The sequence below is a fragment of the Haemaphysalis longicornis genome, unplaced genomic scaffold (assembly GCF_048455015.1).
Source record: "Haemaphysalis longicornis isolate Haplotype H1 unplaced genomic scaffold, Haemaphysalis longicornis Haplotype H1 scaffold_8, whole genome shotgun sequence".
NCBI classification, from domain to species: Eukaryota; Metazoa; Arthropoda; class Arachnida; order Ixodida; family Ixodidae; genus Haemaphysalis; species Haemaphysalis longicornis.
In genome coordinates this window covers 52,873,094-52,895,108 of record NW_027526445.1, presented here as the reverse complement: position 1 = coordinate 52,895,108, position 22,015 = coordinate 52,873,094, and positions in this window count along the sequence as shown.

Genomic DNA, 22,015 nt, shown 5'->3' with positions numbered 1-22,015 from the left:
GTGCTGAATTGTAAACATATTTGTGAAAAAGGCATAAAAGAGAAATGTTGCGTCGAAGATCAAGCGGGTGAAGTGATAGATTCAGTTTAATCTCTGATACACTTGAGGGGTATTTGTAATTGCGTGAAATAAACCTTACAGCTCTATTCTGTATTGCTTCAATCTTGTTAATCAGATATTGATGGTATGGGGACCAGATGACTGACGCAAACTCGAGCTGTGATCGAACGTATGTTGTGTAAGCTAGTTTGCGAATGTCAGATGGAGCATGACGCAAATTTCGAAGCAAGAAACCAAATGACCTGGAAGCCTTGGCGCAGATGACGTCGATGTGCTTACTCCAGGAAAGGCCTTCTGTAAATGTAACACCTAAGTATTTGCAGGATGAAGCTAAGGTCATACCCATATTCAAAGCAGGAAATAAGCATTCCCCAGAGAACTACCGCCCGATATCACTCACGTGCATTTCTTTGGGGAATGCACGTTCTTTGGGGAATGCACGTGCATGATGGGGAGCGCGGCACGCGCTGCTATGGCGTCACCTCTATCACTGCCTCCCCCTAAGACTTTCGTCGAGCTTCCCCCTTCTCTGGAACTCATCCGAACCACGTGACATTTGCAGGGGAGGTTCAAACAGGATTGGCAACAACCTGCTGGGCGGCAGCCATAGACTTTCATAATATTATATACTAGAGGGAATTCTGGCACCACTCTCTAGGGGATCCCAGCTTCTGCGAGCGTTCCGTGATGTACCGGGCAGGCACGTTCCACTTGTCCTTGGCATGGCTCACGTACAGGCTAAAAATTTTCCTCTGGCTGAAAAAAGCAATGATATGTCTGTACAAGGTACACCAAATTTGTTTCGTTTATTACAAAATTGAATTTTCAAAAAGAACAATTTGTCAGTCATTATGTAGAAGGTTCAGGCACGATGAACAAGGAGAACATATACATTTTTTTCGTAATTGTGACTTACAGACAAAAAAGAACCCATATAACTAGCTAAGCCAAGTAGGCGAGGAACGTCGCTAGCGGCAATTGCGCCGCCCACGGCAGGCCCACGACTGCAGCGACAGATTTCCCTCCAGTGTATATTAGTATCAAACTCTATAGCGACCGTGACGCACTACGAGATAACAGCAGAGTAGCGCGCGCCACCGTCCGTTCACTGATTTCGCGATCACTTCCTGAGACCCGGAAGGTATGTGATTTGACCAAAAAGATTGCAGTTTGCACTGCGCGCAAATTTGGCACTAGAGAGTATAGTAATTGTTAATGTGTTTTTTTGTTTGTAGAGCAATTTATATGGCAAAGGTTCTCTGTAATATTCGAACATCGCACGCTTCCTCGAGCCAGTTTTATTTGTCACGTTTGAGCCAGGAATATCACTTCCTTGTCAAAGCGTTGGAACAAACATATGCGCAAGTTAGAGTGCAGCCAAGAGGTATTTGCTTTATATTTCTATTGTTGCAGGGACATGAAGAACGTCGTGGTGTGGACGCACATTTCAAACATGAGCACACAACCTGTACCTTCGATAGGGCCTTTTTCGTAAGTGTATTTCCATGATTATTGTATGCATCTTTTTGTTTAACCGGAACGCAGACGATGCTAGGCCAGTTCCTTCTACGCGCCTTCAAGCGGAATGAAATGCATTTATCATCGAAAGCACTTGGTGTCTACATTGAAGGCAGCCAACTTTCTACTTAATAGCTATTCAAGCAAGCTTACATATGATTCGTAAATTAAAACGATTTTAATTTAAATTAAACCTTAAAAAAGCTTTTGGTCCGGGCCCTGTGCATCCCAGGTCCTACTCCGTTATTACAAGCTCACCTAATCGTTGCATCGTTGCGACAACTAGTAGATCGCGTTGCAGGTGTGGGCTGGCAGACGACGATTGGGAACACTTGAGCCTAAAAACAACTCCTCCGAGTGAAGCGCGGCCTACATGGAGCAAATTTCATGTGCGAATTCGCAGCTACGGAGACACTCATGAGAAAAAACGAACGGTATGCTTATTTTCAGGGCTGCAAGATATTGCCAAATGCCAAGCGTCGTTCACAGGAGAAGTTCGACTGTACCAAACATTTTGGAAATTCGCCGAAGCAACAAGAATAGATCTTCTTGCAGCTCGAGCGGCGCGGCATTTGTGATTTCGCAGGCGAACTTCGCACCATGTGGAATGGGCATCAGTTTGCTACCATGTCCATTCGCTATAACCTGTCTTATGTGGTTTCGCTACATTGCTTTTCCTAGCTTTCGTTGTGCGTGTTGCTTCAGCAGCATCTCTTTTTCTAACCCGTGACCTCCTCACCATTGCTACCGTTCGTGACCCTACCGGAAGTACTTAAACAAAGCGCCAACGTTTTCTGTTGCTACCGCACTGACGACATTACTTCTATTATGGCGCTACCGGAAAACATGTACACATGGGGGAAAGAAACCTTTTTATTTCCTCCATGCATGTACATTAACCACCACAGCTAGGACAGCACCTTTCTAGCAGGGTAATTTGAAGCTTCTGGCGAGCTTGCAATGACACTGGCTGGTATAGAGCAGTAGCCGGACCACATGCCTTTAAATATTCAGGCTTGACGGAGCCTTGCAGACGGGGTCTATAAAACGTATTCGCGTGAAAAACGTTTGCTTTCCATGGCAACGTTTCATGCGACGCTCCATGAGCTGACCGGCGGCACAAGCGCGAGTTGGGAGTTGTCACTGATGGGTCGGATGTAGATTGGCCGGATGTGCAGGGAACTACCCATTTGCGGTTGAATAACATGTATTTTAGCATTTTATGTGCACAATAGTCGACCACGCTACTGATGTTACAAACGTTTATTCTGTAAAGCCAAGACCGGAGGGTGTTGACCAAGGGCCTGGTAGGAACAAACAAAGCAAGATAATCTGTTTGCGTGGCAACCAGGGCGGGCGTTCCATATTCGAGTGCGCGAGGGGCGAGCATCATGCCGTGATCAGGGAGCGCCGAGCGTGAACTATGCGCTCAGAATATCCACCGCATCTAGGTGTCGTCTTGGTTATCTTCCTTAATGATCTGGAGAACCATGGCGAGATTTTCCCGACATTCCGGCCCCGAGAAAATGGCCAGACGCGAAATTTAAAGGACACAGTCTGTGCCTGGGTCCATCTTTACACTTGATAAGACAAAAGCGGATGAAGTTCTTGGCGTTTCAGACTCTTTTTTTTGGGCGTCTTGCTTTCATAGACGAAGCCAGGTTCGGGAAACTGGGATTCGTGTACCTGCCCACCCCTGAGACGAAGAAAGCTCATGGAAGCTCCAAGGACAGAAAGTTTACTTTCTTGAATGGGGCCACATGCAACTTGTAGATCAGCAGGCGACACTTTCTGGAATTCTCCGTGACGAAGTATAACGCCGCTCCATACGCCTGCGGGTTCGCACGGCAACGACGTCTAATTCCAGTTTACTGAGAAGGAAGGAAGGAATAGTACAGGAAAGGCAGGGAGGTTAACCAGAATACTGTCCGGTTGGCTACCCTACTCAGGGGGGAGGGGATACGGGAAATGAAAGGGAAAGAAAGGACAGCTGTACATATTAAAGGAGAAAATGAGAGAAAGAAAAGTAGAGAAAACACAAGGCGTGACCAGGCAACTATAAAGGCGGTACAAACAACGCACACAACCAGAAAATGCACAAAACTAATACGGTCCACTGATAAAATGGGCGAACTAAGGGCACTGCACTATAGTAATGTCCCTACAATCGTTCAGACAGGCCCGTGTCCTTCAAAAAGAGCAGTAGGGCTTTTATAGCCTTTTCGGCCTGTGGCGGACAGCTCCTATGGCACAAAATTGTCTGCGCCGTAAAGGGGAGGTCGTCGAGTCGGCGAAGTGTGGTGAAGAGCTGTTGCCTCGGCGTTATGAAGCGGTCACAATGGCACAGAAGGTGTTCAATCGTCTCGTCGGTGGCGCACGCATCACAAGCAGGGCTGTTGGCCATTCCAATGGTGTAGGAATAAGCACCGGTGAAGGCAACACCTAGCCACACGCGACAAAGTAAGGTGACGTCCGAGCGTGGCACGTTATTAGGTAGGTGGCGCTGCAAATCTGGGTCGAGCGAGTAAAGACGAGCGTTAGAGAACTCGGGTGTATTCCACTTAGCGAGAGTGATTTCCCGGGCAATGGACCGCAGCGACCTTGCAGCATCAGTGCGTGATAGAGGGACGCGGGTCAATCTTGCACTTGTGTTGGGGGCCATGAGCCGCTCTATCCGCCTGTTCGTTCCCAGTAATGCCGCAGTGGCTTGGGAGCCACTGGAAAACGATATCATGTCTATGCCTGACTAATGTGTCATATAAGCACCGGATTTCAGCCACAAGTTGTTCGTATGGGCCGCGGCGGAGGGCAGATTGGATGCACTGAAGAGCGGACCTCGAGTCGCATAGCACAACCCATTTTTCTGGCGATTCCTGCTGGATGAATAGAAGGGCCTCCCGAATAGCTGCCAATTCAGAAGCGGTTGACGTCGTCGAGTTTGAAAGCTTAAAATAAATTTCGGTCGACTTCTGTGGTATCAAAACAGCGCCGGCAGAACTGGACGTGGTGACCGACCCATCCGTGTAGACATGGACCCGGTCTCTGTATGCCTCATGTAGAAAGAGTAGGGATAGCTGTTGAAGACCGCTAGGTGGAAGGTCCGCTTTCTTTTTTATTCCCGGGATGTTTAAGTGCAGTTGTGGCTGTGACAGGCACCAAAGTGGCGACGAGGGCCGAGACGGAGGTGTATAGCTCGATGGCAAGCTCCCACTGTGAGCGGCAAGCACCTTACAAAAAGATGCCTGCGGTCGTGTTGAAGGCAGGGATGCAAGGTGGTGATGGGGCAACCGGGTGAGTTGCCTAATGTGTGCCCTCAGTGTCTCCACTGTCATGTGGGTTGTGATCGGGTGATCCCTTGCAACGCAAATTGTGGCCACAGTTGAGGCGCAACGCGGGAGACCGAGACATGTACGAAGACCCTGGGCCTGTATGGCCTGAATTGCCTGTAGGTTGGTTTTACATGTGTTGGTTAATACAGGCAGGCTGTAACGCAAAACACCGAGAAACAGGGCATCGTACAGGCGTAACATTGAGTGCACGGAGACACCCCACGTCTTTCCGGCCAGAAACTTGAATAGCTGGACCACTGCAGTTAGCCTTTTTTTGAGGTATGAAACCTGAGGAGTCCATGATAAATCCCGGTCCACGATAACTCCCAGAAAACGGTGACTTTTGACGTAAGGAATATGTTGTCCATTTAAAGAAATCTTATACTGCGACATTTTTTTGCGGGTGAAAGCAACCAGTGCACATTTCTCCGGAGATATTTCCAGCCCTTTTCGACGCAGGAACAAAGACGTTAGCGTTGCGGCTTTCTGAAGTCGGGCCCGAATCTGAGGGCGTGAAACTCCTGATGCCCAGATGCAGATGTCATCAGCATAGATGGAGAGCTGGACGTTGGTTGGTAATGCGGTGGTGAGTCCTATCAACGTGAGGTTAAACAATGTAGGGCTAAGCACACTTCCTTGCGGGACTCCACGAGAAACAAAGTGCTGTGATGTTGGGCCATCTGAAGTCTCAACGAAAAAATATCTTCCTGATAGGAAGCTTTGGATCCATCTAAATGTCCTTCCACCGACTCCTGCATCTTGTAGGCCGCCCAGAACGGAGTCATGTATTACGTTATCGTACGCTCCTTTTATGTCTAGAAACAAAGCGGCTGTCAAACGTTTGAGTGATTTGTTGTGCTGTACCGATGTGACAAGGTCAATTACGTTGTCGATGGATGAACGTCCGCGTCGGAATCCAGCCATAGCATGGGGGTAAATTTTACGGTGCTCAAGGTACCATTCCAAACGACCTAAAACCGTCCTTTCCATTAATTTTCCAATGCAGCTTGCAAGGGCTATAGGACGATATGATGCCGGGTCAAGGGGAGACTTGCCTGCTTTAAGAACTGGGACCAGGCGGTTAGCCTTCCAATCCTCAGGGACCAAACCATCTTGCCATGACTGGTTCAGCCGATACAAAAGAGTGTGACGGGCTTCTTGGCCGACGTGACGCAGGGCGGCGTACGTCACTCCGTCTGGTCCTGGTGAAGATCTACTTCGGCACAGATGTAACGCCGCATCGAGCTCTTCCATTGAAAATGGGACGTCCATGCAGGAGTCGCGTGATGCGGGGACGACGCGTATGTCCGCTTGGCTGGTCGAAGCTGGACCATTGGCGATTCTTAAGCAAAAGTCCTCCGCTACGTCGACCTCTCGGCGTTTCTGATGAAGCGCCAAAGCACTGAAAGGCCGACGTTGCTGTGTTGTTGTTCGAAGTCCCCTGACAGAGTTCCAGATGTTAGATAGAGGTTTCCGAGGATCAAGTTTCTCGCAGAACGATTTCCAGCGCTCTACTTGTACTTGTACGATGCGACGTTGAATTTTTTTCTGTGTACGTCGGGCCTCCCGAAGGTCATGAATAGACTTAGTGCGCCTGTATCTTCGTTCTGCACGACGACGAATAGCTCTGAGATGTTCTAGCACTTCGTCAAATTCTGTAAGCTTGGGATGCACCCGGAAAGAACGCATGGAATCTTGCGCAGTGCTGGTTACGGCACTTTCAAAAGTCGAGGAGAGCCCTTCGCAGCAGAGATCTTCCATGCGAGATTTAAACCTCTTCCAGTCTATTCGTCGAATGGTTTTCCCAGGAAGAAAACCATCAAAGCCCTCGATCCTCAGGTATGTTGGAAGGTGGTCACTTCCACGGGTTTCCATGTCTGTGAACCATTGAATACTGTCAATGAGACTTCTCGAGACAAAAGCCAAATCCAGACAGCTACTATACGTCGTACCGCGAAGAAATGTTGGGCTGCCATCGTTGACACCGCAAAGCTCATGACGGGACGCCAGTGAAACCAGTTTTCGACCTCTTGGATCATTTCTGTGGCTTCCCCAGAGCATATGATGGGCATTAAAGTCCCCCATAAGGACCCAAGGACCAGGGGTGTCTGTGATGATTTTGTCTAATCTGCTGGAATCGAAGCGACCTGAAGGAGATAAATAAACTCCTATGAGTGTGAACGAGACAATTTTCCTCTTCACTGTGAGGCAAATGTATTGGTTGCTGTCATGAGGTTCCACAGAATGGAGGTTATATGTTAGTTCCCGTCGGACGAACACCAGAACTTTACTAAAAGCATCACTAGCTGGTGACTCAAATGCTTCATATCCAGAGAGCCTGAACGCGTCCGTGGCGTTCGGTTCGCAAATGACGATGATGGGGAAATTGTTTATAAACACAAACTGTTTAAAGTCCGAAAAACGGGGCTTGAGGCCTCTTGCATTCCATTGGAGTATGGTGGCGCGTTTGACTTCATCCCGAAAGGATCTTGAATTAGAGGCCATGATGCTCCGAAGGGGCATTAAACTGTGGTAGGAGCGTCGCAGTAAACCCTAAAATGACAGGTTCCAGGTTCAGCATGGTCTCCAGAATGGTTTTGAAGAAGCTTGGTGTCATGGAAGCAAGGTGGGACTGGAGGGCTGTAAAAAGGGCTCGTATAACTTTTGAATAGTCGTCTACCTTGACTTCCCTTAAAGGGGCACGACGCTCCCTCAAGACGTTGGCGTACTGATCGCGTCCGCGTGGAACTGTAGGAGTGGTGCAGGACTCTCCTGGCTCTGGTTGTGCAACGCTGGTGCTAGGTTCCGTGCTTTTTGTCGCCTTTAAGGACTCCTGCGGAAGCAGGACCGGAAAACTGTCACTGTCTGGTGGCGGTGGAGGTGATTTAGGTCCCTCAATGAAAGCCTTCCTCCTGTGTAGTGCGCTAACGCGAAACGGGCACCCTCTGAAACTTGCAGGGTGATCGCAGCCGCAGTTGGCGCAGGCAAAGTTTTCCTTGCATTGCTGAAAGTCATGCGGGCCACCACACCGTTTGCAGCGTTGCTCTCCTTTGCAGAATTTCGCGACGTGCCCAAAGCGTTGACACTTGAAGCAACGTGGAGGGGTATCCGTGTAATCGGCCGTTGCGTGCCTTGTAAACCCGAGGTTAATCACGTTCGGCCGTTCAGTGTTTGGAGCGAACGACAACACTACGGCATCAGATGGGGTCATTTTCCAGTTATCTCCCGAGGAGCTAGTCCGACGCATAATCCTTCTCACATGCAGTACCCCTTGAGGCTTGAGATAGCTCAAAAGGTCCTCCTCCGTGTACCACTTGGGCACACCTTTGATGATGCACGTGTTCTTCACGTACGAGTGAGGTAGGCGGGCAGACACTGTAATTCCACTGATTCGGTTACATCGCAGCGAAGCATTCACATCGTTCTCCGTGGCTACGTCAAGAAGCAGGGCACCTTGAGCAGTGAATCTACTCCGAATCGGAGCCTTTAATAGGAGAGATTGAAACTCTGAGAACAGGGTGATGGGGTTCACCTTCCTGAGGTCGTGGTCGCTTTTAGTCGGGGACACGATCACAGGTATCCCGACGGTACGCTTTTTACGGTGGCTCACCAGCTTAAAGCCTTCCTCGTCCGCGTCAGTCATCTCAGCGACGTCTTCTCCTTCACCCACGATCGTGGCATCGTCTCCTTGGGAAGAGGGGCCATCAACAGTGTTGTCGTCGGCGCAGGGTACCGGTGGCACAGACGGCGAGTCCTCCGCAGGGGCAGCTAAGCGCTTCTCAGCAGGGGGGGGGGGGGCATGATGGGATCTGCGGTGGCAGCATCACTCGGTCTGCGGTGGCCTTTCATAGCGGCGGACTCCAAGGAGGACCCCGGCGATGTATACGGAGAAAACCTCCGTGAAGAGGCAGGCGTTCTTGTGGAAATGATTGCACAAATAGCAAAATACCACAGAAAAAGAGAGACGAAATACAAGGCAGCTGATACGCCGTTTACTGAGAAAATTACTTCCTCCCATTAGGCTTCGGGGAACCACGGTTTCCTCAAAATTGCGGCGCTGGAGTACCCTTTGCTCGCATTTATTCTGTTGATCTTTAGGTGACTGGCCGTCCCAGCCTATTTCTCGAGGCCGAAGATTTTGGAACAGCATCCTTGCATACATGGCATACGGTCCAATAAAACCTAGCGGATCAAATATCCATTCTGTCGCTTCGAGAATGAATCTTTAATTATTAGTCTTCACTTCTACGAAGGCTAGAAGATTAGACATCTGGAACAGAAACATGTCTTTCCGAGGGTCGCAAGCGGTGCCTAGCACTTTCACCGTAGACTGGTAAAGTGCGACCCCCCCTTTGCAGCCACCGCGGCCGTGATAGAACTAGCAATGTCTTTGTGCTCAAGATGTATCTGAGCCAGCGCGGCAAGCACAAATTTTATTTATATGTTTCGCGCTATCATGCACCGCTGTCTACGTCCGTGCCAATGATGGTGACGCCGACAGCTACACGGGTATGATTTATCTCACTCAGTGGCCCCTAGCATAGGCAAATACATTTAACACATAATCACTTCTTCTTTCCTTACCTCGGCCCCTACCCCGCACTACGTACGCATCTGGTCAACCTGCACATCTCGCACACAAAATTGCACGATGCTTACCACTCTGACAGCGACAAAAATAATCAATTCAAGCAAACTCCATTTATTCTCACCGTTGAGGGAAGAATGCCTCCAAAAAGCAAATTAGAGTGTCCTGAATGCCGAATTATTCTTCTTGGCATAAGCTGTATCCTACTGTTTTTATTGCAAGCGAATTGTAGGCAGACAAGCGATTTTTGTTCCTCCGGATGCCTTATCTTCGATTATACTTGGCAGATTACACAGGGCCTGACGGATACGATGAAAAGGAGTCAGCTTTACTAACGCCACAGAGCACCTCGGTGTTTTGAAGCAGCGAACACTTCTTTTACGGCGTGTTCTACTGATTTCGCATACTTATATACGTTGGAGCCTTGGGCTCCGATAGTGAATATATCAATTGCTTTTCTAAACAAGAGTCTTTAGGGCGGCCTCCGCACTTCAGGAGTCCTTTGGTATAGGCCACGTCTTCTGCCCTTTCCAGCAACTCGCGCAGGACGTCGACGGAAACGCAGTCCAAGACGCTCTCCGGAAGCGTATAGGTGTGGAAGGAATCGGGCCGGTCAAGTGACCTTTGTGTACAGCCGCCGACCGCATGACGAAGTGTCCCGGATTCCTCACAAAAGCGGCACAAGGGCGATACCAGAAGAGGCGGGGTAAGTGGTTACATGGTGTAAAGTATTTTCTCGTGGCGCTTGGGTAGTTTCATGGGCGGTGCCCATTCGTCCCTGAAGCCGATAGTGCGCGGTATTCTCTTGATAGAAGACTAGAGGAAGCTAGCGCAGATCTTCGTCTTCGGGTTCCCGGCTGGAAAATTTCCCAGCTGTGAGATGGGCAATCCGGTTCCCTAAGACTCCAATGGGCCCAGGCGAAAGGCACCGAGCTTGGGGAATTATAAGTGACAGAGTGCGACCGCTTCCCGAAGCGACATGGCTATTGCTGCTTTGCTCCTGGCGCGAGCTGGCCACGCGTACGACCCACGCGATGCCAGCCAGCGTGCCTCGTGCATTTGGCACCAAAAAACACCGCCAAAGGCGCCGGTCCAAGTTTAATGGTGTAAAACTGCCCCCTCCCCCATTCGAGGAGCCGCTGGCGCTGTCCAGTAGAAAATGTGCAGTTCAGCTTAGCATGCTGGTTGCTTTCCGGACTCCGCAAAGCAGGGCTATCGAAGGAGAAGTTGCAATATGCCTGCATTCTGTACCCGGTATTCTCCAGGCCATTAACCGCATAACATTCAATTTGCGGAAAAATGCACAATGGCTTGAGTTCAAACATTTACCGCGAAAAAAAAATTACCCAAGCGTCATAGACTTAACGTCGGGAGCACTTGCCAATTTAGGTATAATGTTCATACAAGGAACCTACATCAGGCTCACAGCTACTGGCTATTTACCAAAGAGCTCACTTTGCCACAAGATAAACTTTTGTTCCCGCGACAGTTTTTCTACACTCGCTGTTGACACAAGCAGTTCTCTGCGTTAATTAGTTTAATGGTGTAATAGCACATAATCTCATGAGTAGCACACACACCGGAAACGTTGCGCCCCGCGCAGAGGGCGGCCCCATAGTGTTTCTGAATATTACTCAGGGTGGATACTGTCACTGCCATTATATGCCGCCATGGGAATTGTAGGTACTACGAGATTCGAGTGAGCAGCTAGTGGCTAGTGCAAAGTGCTATGGATTATACTTTTTCGGTTCTAAAGTATGTGTTAGTTCTGTTTTAGGTGCGAAGGATCTCATGGTCGGGGCTGTCCCTCCCTTGTTGTTGTTCCGCCGTCCACTGGAAGAGATCCATGCTCGAGCGGAAGACAGAGAGCTTCACGTTCTAGTTCCAGGGGAAGCTCCAGGTCCCTGGCCGGTTCGAGGTCTCGGGCCAGTTCGAGAGCAGCATCCACTGGACGACGAGGGATTCTAGCCGAGAAAAAGGTGGGCTGGACGAACGGGTCTCCCGTCGCTCGAGGAACGAACGAAACGGACTTCCCGCCCCTCAATCCCAACCCCTCTCCTTCCCACTCTAACCAGAACGTCGCGAAGCAAAGCGACGATAGTGCAGAACTAAGGAAAATCATCGAGAGTCAGAACGCCCAAATTCAGGAGCTAAACGCGCAGATCAGAGCGCTAATAGATGCGCTAGCTAGACGTAGCGTTAAATAGATGTAGCGCAAATAGATGTAGCGCAAATATGTAGCGCAAACAAATGTAGCGCAAATAGATGCGCTAGCTAGCGGTAGCTCGGCGAACGCAGTAACCCATGCCAGTGCAGCGTGGCAGGACGCCAAAGAAAAGCAACGAAATGTGCCGCGGAGGGACCCCCCCTCGACATGCCTAGCGCGGGGAGAGGCGGCGAAGCCCACGCAAGAGGCACCCGGAACGCAAGAAGCGATGGACGCCGAAAACACCGTCGACCGCGAGACGGCAGCACCGGCACAGCAGATATCGAGACAACCAACACCGCCGCAAGAGGGCGACAAGCTGGCAGCGATACTCGAGGCCACCAATCATATAAATGTCAGGCTCGAGGGCATCGAAGCAAGACTAGGGAACGTGGAGGCAAAGGTCGAGGCGCTATCAGTCAAGCATGAAAGACTGGCGGCGAAGGTCGCCAACCTAACAGTGCGAAACCGTTTCGCGGTTATGAGGAAAAAGCGAATGAATAAAATCAAGGAATCGGTCGCGTACAGGCGCGGTCGCATCTTAACATCTGAAGATGATGAAGAAGACAAGTAATAAGAAAACTAATCACGAGGGGGAAACCACCATCATTTATCTATAAAACTGTAGACGCATAATCTAAAAACGTTGAAGCATACGCAATAATGACTGGGAATTGTTACTTCATATAGAGAGTCTGGACCAGAAGCCGGACGTGGTGGCGCTGCAAGAGACTCACGGCCATGGGGGAAAGAAAAGGTTAGGAGAGGCCCTGACGTCACATTTGTGAAGCCGAGTGCCGCCATGACTTGAGCCCACGGAGCCCAGCACTCTATCCCATCATCCTTTGCTGTCTCCGGTTTGATTTGACTAACATGGCGTCGCCCTGCCCTCCCGCTTCGAAGCCAAAACAGCTTCATCGCTAATTCCTCGGTGCGATATCATGTTCTAAGCTGTTGATTTCGCCTTCAATTTGCCTATTCTAACCCTCACCCAAAGTTTCAATCGAAAAACGGCCTTCGTTTTTGAGATAGAAGGACGATTTTTCAGCTCTTAAGCCTGGCAAAGTAGCGTTTGTCGTCGTCATAGCAACAGGCTCGCGGGATGGCGAACGCAGACGACGGGAGCATTGTTTGGGGTCGTACAGCACTGCGGTCTTTTGCGCGCTACGTCTCAGCAGCGATAAATTTCACTTCACTTCACAACGAAGAAACACAAAGTGAGCAAAAAACGAACTGTGGCTTTCGCCAACGCTGAGCGAAGGGGATTTTCCCGGCAGGTCGCCGGCGGCGGCAGCGGCTCGCTCCGCCGAAATCTCGACGCGACGTAAGAGCCGCTGCGGCCGGGATACGAGTTAAGGCCGCCTCCGACGGCGGAGTTTTCAAACTGGCCTAATCTTAAAACGTTTATCGTAGCGACTGCGCTGGTTTGCAAGCGTAGCGAGGCAGCAACATACCAAGCGCTTTAAACATTTGTCCGTTCTATTTGCCCAAATTTGGCCGCCGTAGTTGTAAACAAGTAAGCAACATTGTCCATGGGCTCAAGAAAAATTACGTAACTTCCTCCACACTTTTTGCAATGCATTGGGATGCTAGGGTCCTCTCCTGAGTATTCTTTCCTCCATGCTCACGGCAAACCGCGCCTGCCGGGATACGTGACGTACACGGACCCGACGGAGCGCGGCACGGCTATTGTGGTGCGGAACAACATCGCCGCAACGCAGCACGTCATCGCGCAACACGGCTGCGAGCACACGCTGGTCGAGTTTCACTCAAGAACTATCGGTAATGAAGGGAACCTGTTTGTAATAAGGGCCTACTGCAGGCGGTCACAGAGGCATTACGATTTTGACAAGACCGTGATGCAGGCGAAGAGGTTGGCGGGGAGCAGGCCGCTCCTGATCCTCGGCGACTTCAACGCCCCTCACCCAACGTGGGGCTACAGGCATCAATCAAACAGAGGAAAAAGCCTAGCCATGGCCATGGACGACCACGACATGACCCTCCTGAGCGAACCGGGCGTCGTCACCTGCAAGGGGAACAGCGCTAGCCGAGACACCACGCCGGACCTATCGTGGCTCGCAGGGACGGCGTCGGTAACGTGGCAGTGCGAAGACGTGGACTTCGGCTAAGAGCACATCATAAGCCTAACGAACACGGGACCAAGGTATCGGGCAACCGTGGGTAAAGCCAAAGCGACCGACTGGGACCGAATGCGCAAGCAGGCGACCTAGAAAACGAAGAGTCGTCCGAGGAATTGGACGACTACAGCTACGAAACGTACGCAGAATGGGCGCGGGTGCAGAAGAGCGCGCTTGACAAGTTCACCCAAGAGATCGTGACGACAGCGCAAACCCCTTTCGTGGACGCCCGACTCGCACACATGTGGGCAGCGCGCCACTCCCTAACGCGGAGGTGGAAGCGCCAACGTCACAATAAGAAGCTTGTGAAACGAATCGCGGTCCTAAACAAGGAGATCGCGGAGTACGCAAGCAAGCTCTGCCGCCAAAACTGGCTGAGCATGTGTGACGGACTGCAGGGCAAGCTGACGGCGCACAAGACCTGGTGCCTGTTGCGGCCCCTCATCGACCCGCTGAGCAGCAAGACTGCGAGCAACCGTAACCTGACCAAGGTCCTCAACGCTTACGACGGGGACGGACAGCGACTGCTGAAATACCTGGAGGAGACTTTCCTCAAGACGGAAAACGGCCAATACCCGATACCCGCGGAGTACGACGGTCCCGAGAACGCAATTCTGGACGAGCCATTCACAATCTCGGAGCTCCTCTCAGCCATTGAAGATAACAATAAGAAGTTCGCACCGGGAACGGACGGTATTACGTACAGGCTGCTATGGAACATGAGCGGCACGGCGGCGCACGGGCTCCTGGGTCACATCAACAATGCCTAGGAGAGCTCGCCATTGCCTACCGAATGGAAAGAGGCCGAGGCACGTTTCATACCGAAGCCCGGAAAGCCACTGACGATAGAGAACATGCGCCCGATCTCGGTCACGTCCTGCGTGCGCAAGGTCGTGGAGCGCATGGTTCTCTGGAGACTTCAAGTGTTCTTGGACGACACGGACGAGATGCCGGTGACCATGTATGGGTTCCGGCCACGTCTGAGCACCCAGGACGTCCTCGTCCAGTTGAACGCACTAGTAGTCAAGCGAGTCACGAAGAACGCATCGCAGGTGATACTGGCACTGGACCTCAAGGGAGCCTTTGACAACGTGCCTCACGCCAGCGTCCTGGAGAACCTAAGGAAGACGGGATGAGGCCGCAAGACCTTCGGCTACATCAAGGACTTCCCCACAAAGAGGACGGCAACGGTACGGATAGGCGAGGAACGGTCGGAACCCGTGGAGCTCGTAGACAGGGGCACCCCTCAGGGGTCGCTACTGTCGCCTCTGCTCTTCAACCTCGCCCTCCTCCGCTCACCCGAACTACTCAAACAGATCGAAGCCGTGGCCCACGCGTTCTACGCCGTCGACATCACGGTGTGGACAACTCGCCTGGGTTAACCCTTTCGGCCCTGGCGTCGTCATTTGACGACACAACACATAATATCCTCTAGCGCCTTAACAACAAAACCAAAACTGCTAGTTTTTAGGCTGAGAGTTGTTCAAGGATGCCTCTTGCGATAGACACCAGCATTGTTGAGATTTTACGAGGCTGGACGATATGACAAAGACGAAGCTTCAGTGGACATGGGATATGACGACCGCGCGGGTAAGGAAACGGAAATTCCGGTTCGTCAAAATGTCTATAAATCAGTAAATACTTGGATTACCAGCTTTATATTTTTTCTGTAAGATCAGGGTATCATAGGCTTTCCGAAAAAAAGAAAAAAAAACTTTTTTACAAAAAAGAAAATTTTTAATTGCCTAATGACCTAATTAATTAACGTGCCTGTAAATTAATAAATACTTGCACTATTAGCGTAATTTTTCATTTCTGTGCTTCTGATGTCCAAAGCTGCACGAAAAAATGCATAAAAACAATTAGCGCTTGAAATAAAAAATCCAGGGCTGAAAGGGTTAAGACGCCTGGTTGGAAGAAGTGCTGCAGAGAGCGGCAACGGCCGTCAACGAGTACGCTAAGTCCTGCGGCCTCAGCTGCGCTCCACAGAAATCAGAGCTGCTCATGGTGCAACCGGGCAGACCGAAGGAGGAGGCGCCGCCGAACATGACCATCTTCATCGACGGCACGCACATCAAGCCGACCGAGCCGACCCGCATTCTGGGCCTGTTGCTGCTATGCGACGGCAGGGCGATGGAGGCTTTGACAAAAATCAAGAACACGTCAGAACAGATTACGAGCATGATGAGGAGAGTTGCCAACCGCCACAGAGGACTCAAAGAAGAAGACGCCTTGCGCATGGTGCAGGCTTCCGTCGTGTCACGAGTCACCTACTACGCCCCATACCTCGGCTGAAGAAGGCGGACAGGGAAGCACTCAACGCGACCATAACAAAAGCAACAAGACCACCATGGGCATGGCGATGTACTCGTCGACGCAACGTCTGATGGACATGGGCACGCTCAACACCACGGAAGAGGTGATCTTGGCTCACCTGTAGAACCAACGGCTCAGCAAGACCGAGCACGGCCGGGCCGTCCTGAGAAAGATCGGATGGCAGATCGAACCACAGCCGGAGACGGTAGCGCTACCCAAGGAGTGGCAAAAATCGATCGAGACTAAAGCCCTCCCCCGCAACATGCAAGCTTGAAGGCACGACAAGAGGCGATCGGCGCGGGCCGAAGTTCTGACCCGGCAGCTGGAAGAGGACCCTCGGCTACTCTACGTCGACGCTTCGCTCCCGAAACACGGCACGAAGGCAACAGGGGTCGTCACCACCATCGACACGCTGGTCACAAGTAAGTCATTGTGCACAAAGGACCCGGCCGAAGCAGAAGTGGTGGCCGTGGCCCTCGCCCTGTCTACGCCGGAGGCGAAGACCGTGGTAACCGACTCCAAGACAGCATACGCGCGCTACCGGAGGGGGAGAGTCTCTCCCGCGGCACTGGCCATTCTGAACAAACGAAGACCACTGGGACGAGCGAACAAGCTCATGTGGGTCCCGGCTGACTGGCAGGTGGAAGGCAACCTCCTTGCCGACCACCACGCGTAAGAAATGTCAATCCGGGCCGAGGACTAGCTTCCGCACCCCGCCACGACCTACAAAGACATTGTACAAATGCACCGAAACAAGCGATGTAGGCTTCCCGGTCCGCATCCGCAGCTGGACAGTCGACAGCAGACGATCGTTCGTCGCATGCAAGCGGGGTCGCTAGCGCATCCTGTGCTCCTGAAGAGGATGCACCCGGCCGAGCACGACAGCTCGTGCCCGTTCTGCAAGGAGAAGAGAGGCACTCTAGCGCACATCATAGGGGAGTGCACGATACTCAAGACCCCCCCCCCCCCCACCTTCCCTTCCACCCACCCCTATCCCCAACCCCCTCGAGCGATGGGAGACCTTGCTGTCCAGCCCCGACCTCGCCACTCAGTACGGAATGGTGGCCAGGGCCCAGGAGCTGCTAGACACATATGGGTCCCGTGACTAGGGAACCACCCTATCTGGTGCCTGCGCGCACACTTTTTATTTAAAGGGCTCAGTAAACGTTGACTCCCTCTCTATTCCTCTTTAATGGCTCCTGGAGCGACAGTGTTTTCGGTGTCTTCCTGGGCCGGCACGAGACGAGCACGCTTCACGCACCTTCGACGTTTCATTGTCGGCGGCGGCGGCGTCCGTCGGCGAGTCTCGGCGAACCGTAATTACATGTAGCCCACAATCATCCGGTGAATTTGCATTGACCTCATCTTCAGCAACTTTATGGTTCATCCACTACAACAGCCCTTGACTTTACATTTCACTGACCATAAGGCGGTCATAATCAAAGCGGAACGCCAACCACAGCTCGACGTCACCTATGTTGAACATGATGGTGATAATGCCTAAATAAAGTCAAACTCATACCACGTAAAACGTCTCTCTTTCTCTCTTTATTACCTCTCCACTCTAACACCCCCCTCCAATAAAATTACACCATCTTCCCTTAGGATGCTTATGGTGGTGCCTGTTCCTTCCCTTGTTGTTGCGCCGTCCACACCTCTACTGCACATTCGCATCTCTCCTCCGTTCTCCTCCCCACAGCCGTATAAACCAGGTGTGCGCGCTTCACGTACTCCACTGCGCATACGCGTCTCTACTTCTTTCTCCTCCTCACCCTACCCACGCGTCTCCTTACTCTAACACCACACACCAACTCTACTCACACTACTTACTTCAAATGTACTTACACACCAACCAATCCCACTGCTGCTTGGCTTCCTCCTCAGGGTCCCCCCACCCCTGGGAAGATGGTGAAAGTTTTTCTGCATGCTTTTCGGTTTTCGGCATTTCACTTGATGTCATTCAATGGGAATCACAGATATGTTTAAATAACAGTGTGATTTGCAGTTAAACATAATTTCGTGTTAGCGGGGAAATTCTAACAATGAAAGAGTGACCACATGCAGCGACGGCGACAAGCGACGTAAAAAACGTAGCTGAATAGGCGCACAAACCGATAGTGTGGGCGACAACGACATTCGAAAAAATTTCCTCGTAGCCAATTTCCCCCGGCGTTGTCGCTCGTCGCTACATTTCACTGTAACGCCGACGTCACTCGCTTGTAGGCTTCTTCAGGCCGGCAAAGTATACGTTTGCCGTACCCATCGAGTTACCAATTTCACGTCGCTCGTCTCCGTCGCTACGTGTGGTTACTTCTTGATGCGTGCACTGCCGTAGACAGGCACAATGTGGCAACGTAGATGCAGGTTGTCAGGTTCGGTGGGACAATAATAGTTACAAGAGAAGAACTTTGGATACGAGACTAGGTTTTATAATACCGGGAACTCACATAAGGACACACATAACAACTAGAGACCACTAAAGAATAAGAGGGAACAAAACAAAGCTAGAGAACAAGGTAGAAATTAGCGAGAATGCGGCATAGCGAACGGGAAATAGTTCAAGAAGCGCGAAACAGTCAAGGTCCAGGAATGCAGGGTGAGCACACAGTAATGGTTCGGTGCGGGGACGGGGTTCTCCTACCTCACGTCCCAGTAGTGGTGTTGCGGTTTTGAAACGTCCAGGTGATGTCGTGGCGGCGGTAGTAAAGCGCGCTCCCAGCTCCCGTCACCGTTGTGGCGAACGCAGCTGTCTTGGGGTGTCGCTGTCTCCCACCGACGCACGGGAAGACACCTTCCTGGCGGAGGAGAAGTCTTGGAGGCTGCAGTGGTGGATGACCTCCTGGGGCACGGCACGGGTACAGGCAGCACAGGACTGTTCGGCCTAAAACAGGCCGGTGTACTTTGGCCGGTGATTTTCTGTCCGGCCGTTTTCCGGCAGCCATGTTCGGCCCATGTCCAAATGTGGGCCTTTTGGCCGTACTCCCATGGCTGTCCAACGGCCAGTGTCCGTCGGCCAGTCGACCGGCTTACGGTCATCCGGCCAGATTCCAGCCGTAGGGCTCCGGCCATTCCAAAGCAACCCGTGTACGGCCGAAGTACGGCCGCCTGAGGACAGCCGAGATGCCGTCGTCGGACTCCAGCCGGACTAAAGCTACCGGAAATACGGCCGCGCTACGGGCATTGGAGTTCAGCCACAGTACGTTAACTGTACTGAGGCCGGTCACTGCATGTCGCGCAAGCAGATGACTCATTCGAGCAGTGCAGAAGCAGCACAAACCCAGCATTTTGGGTCAATGCAGCCACATCAAAGTGAGCTCGCGCGCAACCACCAGCCGTCAAGCTTTCATCGCAGCCTTGCTTAATTACCAGCCTCAGTTGACAGCAAAATTCATTTATTAAACAGTGCTCACAAATTGTCGTTCCTTTAATTGCTGTGCCTCTTTTGCTGCCGAACACAGAAAATATTTAGTTCTTTGTAGAGCTTGAATATATGTATTGTCCAGGTCCGGATATCCTCTGTGGGGCGGCTTACTTGTAATAAACGGGGATAGGGGAGGGGGGGGGGGAAGGGGGCGGCGGAGCGCGCATATTTTAGTGGGTTGAATTTCAGACAGATAAATTGCGCCGCTTTTAGCCAATTTTTTTAGGGCAATATTCCGGAACACTTTAATGCTATGACTACATAAACTTTTTTATAACAGTTGCTTGACCAATTTTGCTGTATATAAAACCGGCGTGAATGCCTTTACGAAGCGTTTTGGTTCTCAACAAAACACTCAGGAGCATGTAATATAACTCCTTCTCAAAAACGTATGTCCAGTTTTTGCCCATTTTTCTTGCAAAGACATTTTTACTCGATCAACTTTTCTGATGATCTTGGGCAGGGCTGATCCTAAGAAGGAGCGAACAGGTACTTTCATTTTCAATCTCTTTTTGTCTTGCTTTCATGAGTATACGTCCACACCACTTAATAGTCCAAAAGAACTTAATTCTCTTTTAATGTCATACTACGTTAGAAAAAGTCTAGATGCGTTGCGAATGACGCCCTGCTTCAGGTGGCTGCAGTTGTATCCCTATGTGTTCACGCAAGGAAAGGCGTAAAATTAGAGTTACATAATTTGTTTCATACCAATAACATAGCAATGGTAGCATGCATACAGGAAACCTTGCATACTGCAACGAATAGGGCAATAAATATTTTATTGGTCAAGGTTGAATGCGTAGGGTTCTCAACCCGTCGGAGGCAAACTTGCGCCTCTGGAAGTTTATTTATTTATTTATTTATTTATTTTTATTCATTTATTTATTCATTGTTTTATATATTTATTTATTTATTTATTTATTTATTTGATGCCTGCTTGCCTTTGCATGCATTACAGAAGGGAGATTCATAACACTAAGCATTAAATATGAGACAAAATAACAAAATAATTCTAGAAAGCGCGCTGAAAATCGTCAATATAAACAGTTAATGCAATCATACGTGGAAGTATTGATGTAAAATAAAATGAATCGCGCCAGGCATCACCTTTAAAGGAAAGTTAATAATTTGCTTTAAGCTAGCGGTCCCACTTTGCGATATGTAGAATGGCGCTTGGTCATACTTCTCCCCTTCTACTCCAGTTTTCTAATGATAGATATTACGAAAAAAGTTCACCCTGTTATTTCGTCTGTGATCTCCCACGTCCTGCCATTTTAGTTTACTTTTACTTTCTCTCATGCTAAGTTGAGCGTGCAAATTACCTAGTACGAATCGCACTGACATATTCTGTATGTTTTCGAGCGTATCAACCAGCTCTTTGGTGCAAGGATCCACAAAAACACATGCGTACTCCAAGATTGACCGCACATGAGTGAAATACGGGTGTTCTTTTCAGTTAGATGGACGTTCACTGAAATTTCGTCTCAGAAAGCCAAAAACATATGCAGCCCTAACTTTTATGGTGTGAACCTGCCTATTTAACCTCTACCCACTCCCTAAATAAACTCCTAGGTATTTATATTCCTCGGCCGTTGTCACAGCAGCATAATTTACGGTATACGTATTCAATTGGAATGAAGGTTTTCTTGTAAAGGTGCCGTTAACACACTGTTTAATATCTAAAAACTTTTGTGAATCAGCACACCAGGATGTTATTAAATTCGAATAAAGCTGCAGGTATACGGAATCACGTTCATTCGCTATAGTCCGGTAAACTACACAGTACTTTTGAACAAAGCTGTAGGGCCAATAGTAATAACAATGCGAAAACCGATTCATTGAGTTCATAGGATGAAATGTACTACGCAGACGGTGATATGGAACACCATCATTTGCTTTTTTGCTGTCCAAGAATATACAGTCAACTACTTTAAGCTAATCTATTTCAAGAGCCAAATCATGCGTGAACTCAACAATCTGCGTTGAGCAAGAAAATTCTGACAAAATCCGTGTTTGCTAGGATGCTGGCGATTATCTTTAACCAAATGAGCCATATCCCAGGAGTAGCTAAGCTCACCTTCAAACATCGGAAAAAAATTAACAGCTAGGCTTCGTCAGTGACAAGACTATGGTGTTATCGCAAATTTAAAATAATTTTTTTTTCTAAATAGGCTGTCGTAAAATTTCATGAAGTAACAGTTCAGGGCATGAAGTTGATCCTACCAATGCACGAACGAGTCTCTTCTACGTTTATCACCAACAACATAGTGCAACATTGCTTGTTGCAGTTTAATTGTAAGCAGAATAACTTGCGCTTTTGCCCGCACTTGCCTTTCTTTGGTGGGGAGTCCTTGACATTGTGGCGGTTTAGCTCCTGCGTGGTGGCCGCTTGCTCGACGCCCTTGAAGGTCAGTTATTTTGGTTATTTTGGTGAACCAT